The sequence below is a fragment of the Penaeus japonicus genome, unplaced genomic scaffold (assembly GCF_977035675.1).
Source record: "Penaeus japonicus unplaced genomic scaffold, GWHDUDI00000001_assembly GWHDUDI00000006, whole genome shotgun sequence".
Classification (NCBI taxonomy): domain Eukaryota; kingdom Metazoa; phylum Arthropoda; class Malacostraca; order Decapoda; family Penaeidae; genus Penaeus; species Penaeus japonicus.
In genome coordinates, this window is record NW_028234408.1 from 25,346,341 (window position 1) to 25,356,340 (window position 10,000).

A 10,000-nucleotide genomic window follows, 5' to 3' on the forward strand; every position below is an offset into this window, starting at 1 on the left:
GGAGCGCGGTTTTCTCGTTATCGTAGTAATTCCCTTTTGGTGTAATCGCATTTCCATCAAATAAGCCTGGCCGGGAGTGCAACAACCAATTCGTCTCGGAGGTCAGGCAAAAAAAAAATTCTTCTTCACGGCCATCAAGTTAAATTATTAAATCTACCACAGGAAAAAGGGTAATCTAAATTGCTCAACGCTACAACACCAAAGACCCCATGCCCTTAGAGTCGGTTGGTTCAAATAATCAAACTATTCTCTGAAGTGCATACCTAGATCACTATAACTACCACAGATGAATCCAATAAACCCCAAACATAACTATGACATGTCCAATCATCGTCACCAGTCCATCTTGGTGTTCATTAAAATGGACAACAAACAAACGAAATTTTAAAAAAATAATAACAACGCAAGATATTTAAATAATCGTTCCAAAAACATCCATATGAGGCCATAAATCATGACTGCTGAACATCACAATTAATGTCACTTTTTATAAGGCAACGGGATTGTATGTGCGTACTTACTTAGTGTCAGTGGCAGACGTCATGTACCCCCCTCCCCCAGCCACTTCGAGCTCCCTCATCTTCTTAACCGGCTTTGAATACTTGGAGTGAAGCACCAGGTATGTATGTATGTATGTATGTATGTATGTATGTATGTACGTATGTATATGTATTTATGTATGTATGTATGTATATCTATTTATGTATGTATATGTATATTTATATGTATATGTATATATATATGTATCTATGCATCTGTATATGTATCTATGTATCTATCTATTATCTATATTTCTATCTGCATATATATATTTATATGTGTGTGTGTGTGTTTGTGTGTGTGTGTGTGTGTGTGTGTGTGTATACATGTATGTAAATATATAAATATAATATATATATATATATAATATATATATATATATATATATAATATATATATATATATACATACATACATATGTATATATGTATATATACACACGCATACACTCGCATACACACACACAGATATATATATATAAATATATATATATATATATATATATATATATATATATATATATATATATATATATGTGTGTGTGTGTGTGTGTGTGTGTGTGTGTGTGTGTGTGTGTGTGTGTGTGTGTGTGTGTGTGTGTGTGTACATAAATAAATTTACTACAACTAAAGGCAGATAAACAGAATCAGATTTCAAAGCCTCTTCCGTCGTGTAGTTTCGTCGTCAGGCGTTGCAACAGGACACGTCCCTAATGGTCTTTCCGTGCATGCACTCTAGTACGTGAGGGCCATCGCGACCCCGGCCACCGCACTCGCAAATCTTCCCCTTGTTTGAGTCCGTCCCGCCCCTCGCGAAGATGCAACGCGAGAAGAATGTGTCGCAGCTGCATCCACGACCCGGGATGAACGGACGGACGCTCATTTTTCTCAAGCATTGTGGAAACCGGTGACGCCGCACCCTACATACGCCGGGAAACTCGCATTCCATTTAACTATTGCTAAACGAGCAACCAGGAATTTCTTCAATTTGCAAGAAGCGCAAGAGTAAGTACTTCCAGGAAACCTTGTTGTTCCTTGCAAGTAAATTAAACATAATAAAGTAAATTCTGCGTTGCAATCTATGCACATGTTTTTCTTAGCTTCTCTATTTTTCTCACTTCATTGAAACCAACAGTATTAACCAAGGTCGGCGTATATTTCCAACTTAGGTAAAAAAAACGTTTTAGTTCATAGTAGGTTTTCCATCGTAATTAACGGACCTGTGTGCCGACCATGATTCAACTATCCAGTAATCAGGTTATAGGAGACACAGAATGCATCTGAGTAAAATCGTGTGACGTTCATTAAGGAACATTAACTGTAACCGCCTTGCAGTGAGAATGTTTGCTTCTACTGAGTAAGCCCAACACAACCCAATGTGTGTGGATATATCATGATGCAATGTCGAGTATGTGCCCCACATACTCCGCGGATGGTTGCAGATGCGGCATAGGCCATGCCAGCCTCCTTGGCACTTTCGCTGTAGTATACCGTATCATATTTAGGACAAATGACTCTCAGTCTTTTTTCTTAGTTTTCTTGCAATATCAACGAAGATGTTGCAATATTAGTTTTCTGAAGCCTTGTCATCACTTGTCTAATGGTCTTTCGCAATTCTTAAAACATGTAATTACAAGAATATGGAAGAACATGCGAATCATGCACCATGTAAGACAAAAGGCAAACATTCACGGAAAAATATAATCATCAGTAAATGTGACGTAATTATGACACATATGAGACTATGACTTCATGTGCATTGTTTAGTTCACTTTAACAGTCGCCGCATGCTTGTTTCATCCCCCATTTCTATTACTAATGCTCCTCGCTAGTCTTCCCTCGCCTTTCGCGCAAAGTGCATTAATTGATCTTCTATTTTTTTCTTAACTGGTTTATACCCATGTCCTTGACTTTTGCTCACTGCCTCAGAGGTTTAAACTTAACCTTTGCCTAATTAACGCCCGACCTTTGTATTGTTTCTTGGTCCGGCGATTCCGCGGATATTGTTTTCATTCTGATTCTCTCATTAAAACGGTGCAGTGATTTCTCATAATACTTAAGTAAATAACTGTCGCACTTTATCCAACAGACACTCTTTATCTGTCACACCCTATCCAACAGACTCCGTTTCTTGATGGTTACATTAACAAATGTATACCTGATTATACCCCAAGCTTGTACGGTAGACTTTCATACCGGCGGAGGTATACTCACTGCTTGTGGCGCCACATTTTACAGACTAGAATACGCCCCTACTTTCTATATTCTAAGAAGATTCCACATCAGAGTTCATCTTAGAGTTTTTCTCCCTTGCTTGCAAAGGTCATACCCAACTGTTATGTAGGCGTCTCTCTCTCTCTCTCTCTCTCTCTCTCTCTCTCTCTCTCTCTCTCTCTCTCTCTCTCTCTCTCTCTCTCTCTCTCTCTCTCTCTCTCTCTCTCTCTCTTTCTCTTTCTCTTTCTCTTTCTCTTTCTCTTTCTCTTTCTCTTTCTCTTTCTCTCTCTCTTTCCCTATCCTTTCCCTTTCCCTCTCTGGCATCCCTTCTGCTGAGTTGTTCTCCCGCTTATAAAATGTTCCGTTCCTGTGCTGCGGTTCGCCAGCGCCGCCCACACGACTCGCTCTTCCCCTCGATGGCATTTCACACGAACACGCAGCACTTGGCGGCGGCACAGGCGGGAAGGAGGCTAGTAGGGTTTACACAACACATGCTCAGCCTCGTGGCCTTATCTACAGAGTAAGCACTTATCACTTGCCAGAGCCATTAGCCTCCGTTTTTTACGAACGTTTAGTAAATGTTCAGCGTTGTTGACACAGGGTCCGGAGTTCTCACTCGGGCTTTGGGGCAAGGGATAGTACTGTGGGCTTGGGAAATCCAAGGCAGTTCTAGGAAAATTATATGTTCTTTATAATAACAATAAATAGTTTATCGATATTGAATGTGTAGTCATTTGCGCATTATCATCGGTTCGGTACGGTCATGGTTTTACCTCCAGGTCACAATCCATAAAAAATAGGTATTATTAAAAACACTGTATTTTTCTACAATGCAAATGCATCCTTCTCTGAGACCTTAATTGTGGTGAAAATTGATTCAAGCATGAGACCCTGCGCACACGCTTGCCGCTGGGGGTCATGACACTCACACCAGCACTCCCGCACGGCACTCTGCTGTCCCTAGCCGAAGCCCAGGCACGGTCTGCGTGGCACTCGTGGGCACTCTGGCCCGCTACTACTGTTCACACACACACACCCGTGCCCGCCAACCCTCCTGGGCTCTCCCCTCCCCCTCCCGCACCCCCACTGGGCGACAGAGCTACCAGTTTCTCACACTCGCAAGACAGATTGTTACCCTTCAGCTTATGCATAATTCCAAGGGATTTAACTATTGCTCGCATTTGTGGAGGAAAATAAGGCTAACCAACCTAACTTCTCCCGCAAGGCATGTTACACATTCTACTAAGAATGGAGAAGACGGTGCCATGGGAGAGGGGGAGCATACTAGTCTGGCAACAGTGCCTAAGTGAGAAGGTTGGCACTCCCCGCCCCACTCCCCTCTTTCCCCCCACTGCCCCTGCCCTGCGCCACCCCTGCCTGCCCTACCCGACCTATCAAGCAGCTCCCATCAACCAAACACATCGCGTCAGGCACCGCCAAGCCAGTGCACAAGGCCGCTATCATTCCAAGCGCGGAAGCAAACCAAGCTTTCCCTCGTCGCCACCGGAACACCAATCACACTCGACAACCAAACAACCCTCATGTCACCTCTTCATTGCGCGATACTGCTCTCATGTCTCCGATAATGACTCACATCTTTTCAACAGGAGGGTATTTCTGATGTCTATGGGTCACCTTGCGGCCCAAGGTTTATTTTCGTTCTTGTCATTCATCTTTCCTCTTCCTTCGCCTCTCCCTCATACAAAGTTTCTCTCTCTCTCTCTCTCTCTCTCTCTCTCTCTCTCTCTCTCTCTCTCTCTCTCTCTCTCTCTCTCTCTCTCATTCACACGTTCACACTCACACTCATTTTCACTCTTACTTTTACTCTCACTCACTAACAGTCAAACTTTCACTCTCACACTTTACATGAGAAGGAGAGAGAGAGAGAGAGAGAGAGAGAGAGAGAGAGAGAGAGAGAGAGAGAGAGAGAGAGAGAGAGAGAGAGAGAGAGAGAGAGAGAGAGAGAGAGAGAGAAAACAAGCGGCATCTTAGAGGCTTACTGTCTCCGAGATTAACAGAAGACGAAAACAAATTCGTGCTTGAAGCAACAGGTGGAGAGAAACGCACGCTTTCCTGCCCTCTCCCTCCTCCCTTCCTTCTCCCCTCTTCCCTCCCCTCGCCTCCCCTCCCCCTTCCTTCCTTCCTGGCAACTGAAGTCAGTGACCCGAGATTCAGAATCTCTGATGCCGATAAACAAACGAAAAAAAAACAGAAAAGAAAAATGCAAACTCATAACCCTTTTTCTCTTCATTCTCACTCACTTACTCTCGTGCTCGCTCTCTCTCTCTCTCTCTCTCTCTCTCTCTCTCTCTCTCTCTCTCTCTCTCTCTCTCTCTCTCTCTCTCTCTCTCTCTTTCTTTCTCTCTTTCTCTTTTTCTTTCTCTTTTTCTCTCTCTCATTCTCCCTCCCTCTCCCTCTCCCTCTTTCTCCCTCCCTCTCTCCCTCCCTCCCTCTCTCTCTCACCCCCCCCCTATCTCTCTCTCTCTCTCTCTCTCTCTCTCTCTCTCTCTCTCTCTCTCTCTCTCTCTCTCTCTCTCTCTCTCTCTCTCACTCCCTCTCACCCATTCTCCCTCTCTCTACCTCCATTGCCCCCCTTCTCCCTGTCTCTACCTCTCTTTCCCCCATTCTCCCTCTCTCTACCTCTCTTTCCCCCATTCTCCCTCTCTCTACCTCTCTTTCTCCCATTCTCCCTCTCTCTACCTCTCTTTCTCCCATTCTCCCTCTTTCTACCTCTCTTTCCCCATTCCCTCTCTCTACCATTCTTTCCCCTCTCTCTTCCCCTCTCTCTACCTCTCTACCCCATTTTCCCTCTCTCTACCTCTCTTTCCCCCATTCTCCCTCTCTCTACCTCTCTTTCCCCCATTCTCCCTCTCTCTACCTCTCTTTCCCCCCTTCTCCCTCTCTCTACCTCTCTTTCCCATTCTCCCTCTCTCTACCTCTCTTTCCCCCATTTTCCCTTCCCCCACTCTCTACTCTCTTTCCCCCATTTTCCCTCTCTCTACCTCTCTTTCTCCCATTCTCCCTCTCTCTACCTCTCTTTCCCCCATTTTCCCTCTCTCTACCTCTCTTTCTCCCATTCTCCCTCTCTCTACCTCTCTTTCCCCCATTCTCCCTCTCTCTACCTCTCTTTCTCCCATTCTCCCTCTCTCTACCTCTCTTTCCCCCATTTTCCCTCTCTCTACCTCTCTTTCCCCCATTCTCCCTCTCTCTACCTCTCTTTCCCCCCTTCTCCCTCTCTCTCCCTCTCTTTCCCCCATTTTCCCTCTCTCTACCTCTCTTTCTCCCATTTTCCCTCTCTCTACCTCTCTTTCCCCCATTTTCCCTCTCTCTACCTCTCTTTCCCCCATTTTCCCTCTCTCTACCTCTCTTTCCCCCATTCTCCCTCTCTCTACCTCTCTTTCCCCCATTCTCCCTCTCTCTACCTCTCTTTCCCCCATTTTCCCTCTCTCTACCTCTCTTTCCCCCATTCTCCCTCTCTCTACCTCTCTTTCCCCCATTTTCCCTCTCTCTACCTCTCTTTCCCCCATTCTCCCTCTCTCTACCTCTCAATGCTCTCTTTCCCCCATTTTCCCTCTCTCTACCTCTCTTTCCCCCATTCTCCCTCTCTCTACCTCTCTTTCCCCCATTCTCCCTCTCTCTACCTCTCTTTCCCCCATTCTCCCTCTCTCTACCTCTCTTTCCCCCCTTCTCCCTCTCTCTACCTCTCTTTCCCCCATTTTCCCTCTCTCTACCTCTCTTTCCCCCATTCTCCCTCTCTCTACCTCTCTTTCCCCCATTTTCCCTCTCTCTACCTCTCTTTCCCCATTCTCCCTCTCTCTACCTCTCTTTCCCCCATTCTCCCTCTCTCTACCTCTCTTTCCCCCATTTTCCCTCTCTCTACCTCTCTTTCCCCCATTCTCCCTCTCTCTACCTCTCTTTCCCCCATTCTCCCTCTCTCTACCTCCATTGCCCCCCTTCTCCCTGTCTCTACCTCTCTTTCCCCCATTTTCCCTCTCTCTACCTCTCTTTCCCCCATTCTCCCTCTCTCTCCCTCTCTTTCCCCCTTTTCGCCCCTCTCTACCTCGCTTTTCCCCTTCTCCTCCCTCTCTTCCTCCCTTTCCCCCCTTCTCCCTCTCTAACCTCTCTTTCCCCATTCTCCCTCTCTCTACCTCTCTTTCCCCCATTTCCCCTCTCTCTAATTCCCATTTTCCTCTCTTCCCCCATTTTCCCTCTCTACCTTTTTCCCCATTCTCCCTCTCTCCTCTCTTTCTCCCATTTTCCCTCTCTCTACCTCTCTTTCCCCCATTTCCTCTCTCTCCTCTCTTTCCCCCCCCATTCTCCCTCTCTCTACCTCTCTTTCCCCATCTTTCCCCCTCTCTACCTCTCTTTCCCCCATTTTCCCTCTCTCTACCTCTCTTTCCCCCATTCTCCCTCTCTCTACCTCTCTTTCCCCCATTCTCCCTCTCTCTACCTCTCTTTCCCCCATTCTCCCTCTCTCTACCTCTCTTTCCCCCATTCTCCCTCTCTCTACCTCTCTTTCCCCCATTCTCCCTCTCTCTACCTCTCTTTCCCCCATTTTCCCTCTCTCTACCTCTCTTTCCCCCATTTTCCCTCTCTCTACCTCTCTTTCCCCCATTTTCCCTCTCTCTACCTCTCTTTCCCCCCCAGTCTCCCTCATTCTCTCCCTCTCTTTCCCCCATTCTCTCCCTCTCCTTTCGATATTAGAAATAATTTTCAACTTCTAAAGAGTGAGCAAAAAGACATAGCATGGCAGGTCAAAGGAGTGTTTGAAAAGCATATGCTAAGTTAAGAGTACATCAGAAAAAGTTTGCCACATGGATACTTTTATCCATGTGGCATAACATTCAACCCATTTATCCCCTCACCCCCCCCCTCACCCTCCCATGGAGAAAAAGAAGGAAAGGAAGAAAACATCCGAGTTTTTCCTCGACTCAAAGAGAGAACTGTTTAAGCAAAACATTCCGGGATCCCGCCTCTTTATTACCATGTCGCCGTCCTTAATTACCTGTTTACCGAGTCTGCAATCGCCTTGTAGAGTCCTCACCTACCTTGCAACTTTCTCAATTTCCTTGATGTGTAATCCATATATTCGCTGTTGTATTTGTATCGCCATTAATTAGTTCGCCGTTAAGTCCCTGCAAAGACCGCATTGAACTTACTTTGAAGTTCATGACCGCCTTGCAGAATCCTTAATTTCTTTGTGCTCGGATTCTGTTCCCTTGTTCTGTCCTTCCGTCTTCTTGGCCTTGTACTTCATTTCCTCCTTTTAGTCCTTAATCACCGGTGAAAAGTCTTTCATTGTCTTGTTATAGAATCCCCTTCTGTTCTAACTCTTTCTCCCCCTTTTTTTCTCTCTCGTCTGTGTCATCTTTTTCTTACACACTTTCTCTTCCGCCTTGCTTTCTTTATTTCCTCTTGTCCCTTCCTTCTCTGTCCTTCCATTCCATACCATACCATATCATACTATACCATACCATTCACCTTCCCTTTCCCTTTTCCTTTTCCCTTTCCTATCCATTGCTATTTTTTACCCTATTCCTTTCCTTTCCACTTCCATCTCCCCTTTCTCATCCCTTGCCTCCCCTTTCCCCTTCCCTCTTCGTTTTCTTTCCTTTCCACTTTCATTTTGATTTTCTTTATTTTCTTATTGCTTCTATCTTCTCTATTTCCCTTTCCTTTCCCTTTTCCTTTTCCCTTCCTCTTCCATTTTCCTTTTGTTATCCCATCTTCTCCCATCTTTCCTCTCTATTTCCCTTTCCCCTTTCTTTCCATTCTGACTATTCGCTGTCCTCCCATCTCTCCTTCCCTCCTATATTCCTCTCTCCTTCCCCACTCAAAATGCACCTTTATCTACTACCCCCGCCCCCAACATACACACTGTTTCCATGCGCGTCTTGTCACTTGCAGGGTGAACGTCTCTCAAGTTTACATACATTATCTTCGGCGAGTAAACACACGCAGGGAGCAAGCAGAGTGTGAGAGAGAGAGGAAATAGAGACAAAAAAACAGCAGAATGACACCAAGCGGAATTGCTTAAGATAGACAGAGAGACAGAGACCGAAAGAAAGAATGGAAGTAAAATATAATTAAACGAAGCCATTCTTTACTCTAAACAGCTCCATTTGCTACAATCTATGTCTTTCAAATATTAACATATCTATAAAATCAATCACCATTATGCCCCCCCCAAAAAAAAAAAAAAAAAAAAAAAAAAAATGGCTGGAATATATGTCTAGCACACAAACTTTCTTTTTTTTTCTTTCAGATACAACTCCAGTCGCGAAAAGGAGTAACTTCCAAAAGCTGAAAGAAGACCGTCGAAAAGCTGGGGAAAAAATCCCAACTTTTCACAGCCACTAAAACTTTATCAATATCTCAAGAAAGTAATAGTGGCAAGATTAAAACTTGGGGACACTGCTGTAGGATACATGTGGCAGAGACTCTACACTAGTTTTAGAATTACTAAAGGAAAAGTGTCCCTAAAGTGCAGGATGCCGAGGAGGGGGGAAGGGGTAGGGCAAGGAGGATGGAAAAGGAATGCAAAGGAGAAGAGGAAAGGAAAGTTACCTTGGATGGCATGGGGACAGCGCCGGGCAAATTAGATGATGCACAGGAGGGGGTGGAGAGGGCCGGCAACAACTTTAGCGCAATCGACTAAAACGATATGTTAATAGGGGATGATATTTATATATATATATTTTTACTCATCTCGTTGCTGACGCCGTCATCGTCGCCTTTGTTACATCTTTATCTTTTAATTCTTCTTCTTCCTTCATGTAACTCCACCACATCCCCTCCTCTCCCTTCTCGGTCATCCTCGTCCTCCTCCTCGCCGTCTTTGTCTTCATCTTCTCCCTTATCCTCTACATCTTTATCATCATCATCATTGCTAACAATATCCACCCTACTCATATTCTACTTCCCTGTCCTCCTCCTCATCACCACCCTCCCATTACCCCCTCCCCCACCGCGCGCCCACTCCCCACGCCACCCCACTAACGCACGACCTAGGGGAGTCACAATCTAGGACCCCGAGCTGTGTCATCCCTTCGGCGAACGGCTCACACACGAGATTCTCGTATCACATGACCGACAACATCCGGGTATTCGATCGCGGAGCCGGGGACACACCCGAGATGGCACAACTGGGGATCACATTATCAGCATAGATCAGCTTATCATAGCACAACACAGCAGCATAGTTCTGTCGTCCATGAATGAGAGTGGGTGACGGGGAGGACATCATC

At 45.4% G+C, this 10,000-nt stretch overlaps 1 protein-coding gene across 7 annotated transcripts in view; it reads right to left on the minus strand.

Moving 5' to 3' along the window:
- LOC122242614 (uncharacterized) overlaps positions 1-10,000 on the minus strand; it is a 448,283-nt gene that overhangs the window by 231,144 nt on the left and 207,139 nt on the right. For 4 of the 7 annotated variants that reach the window (XM_086537784.1, XM_086537777.1, XM_086537783.1 and 1 more), the window contains exon 1: positions 3,683-3,822. The exons of the other annotated variants lie outside the window; for them this stretch is intronic. The gene's annotated coding sequence lies outside the window, so the exon portion shown is untranslated. Of the gene's footprint in view, positions 1-3,682; positions 3,823-10,000 lie in introns of those variants that run through there. 7 annotated transcript variants of the gene reach the window in all.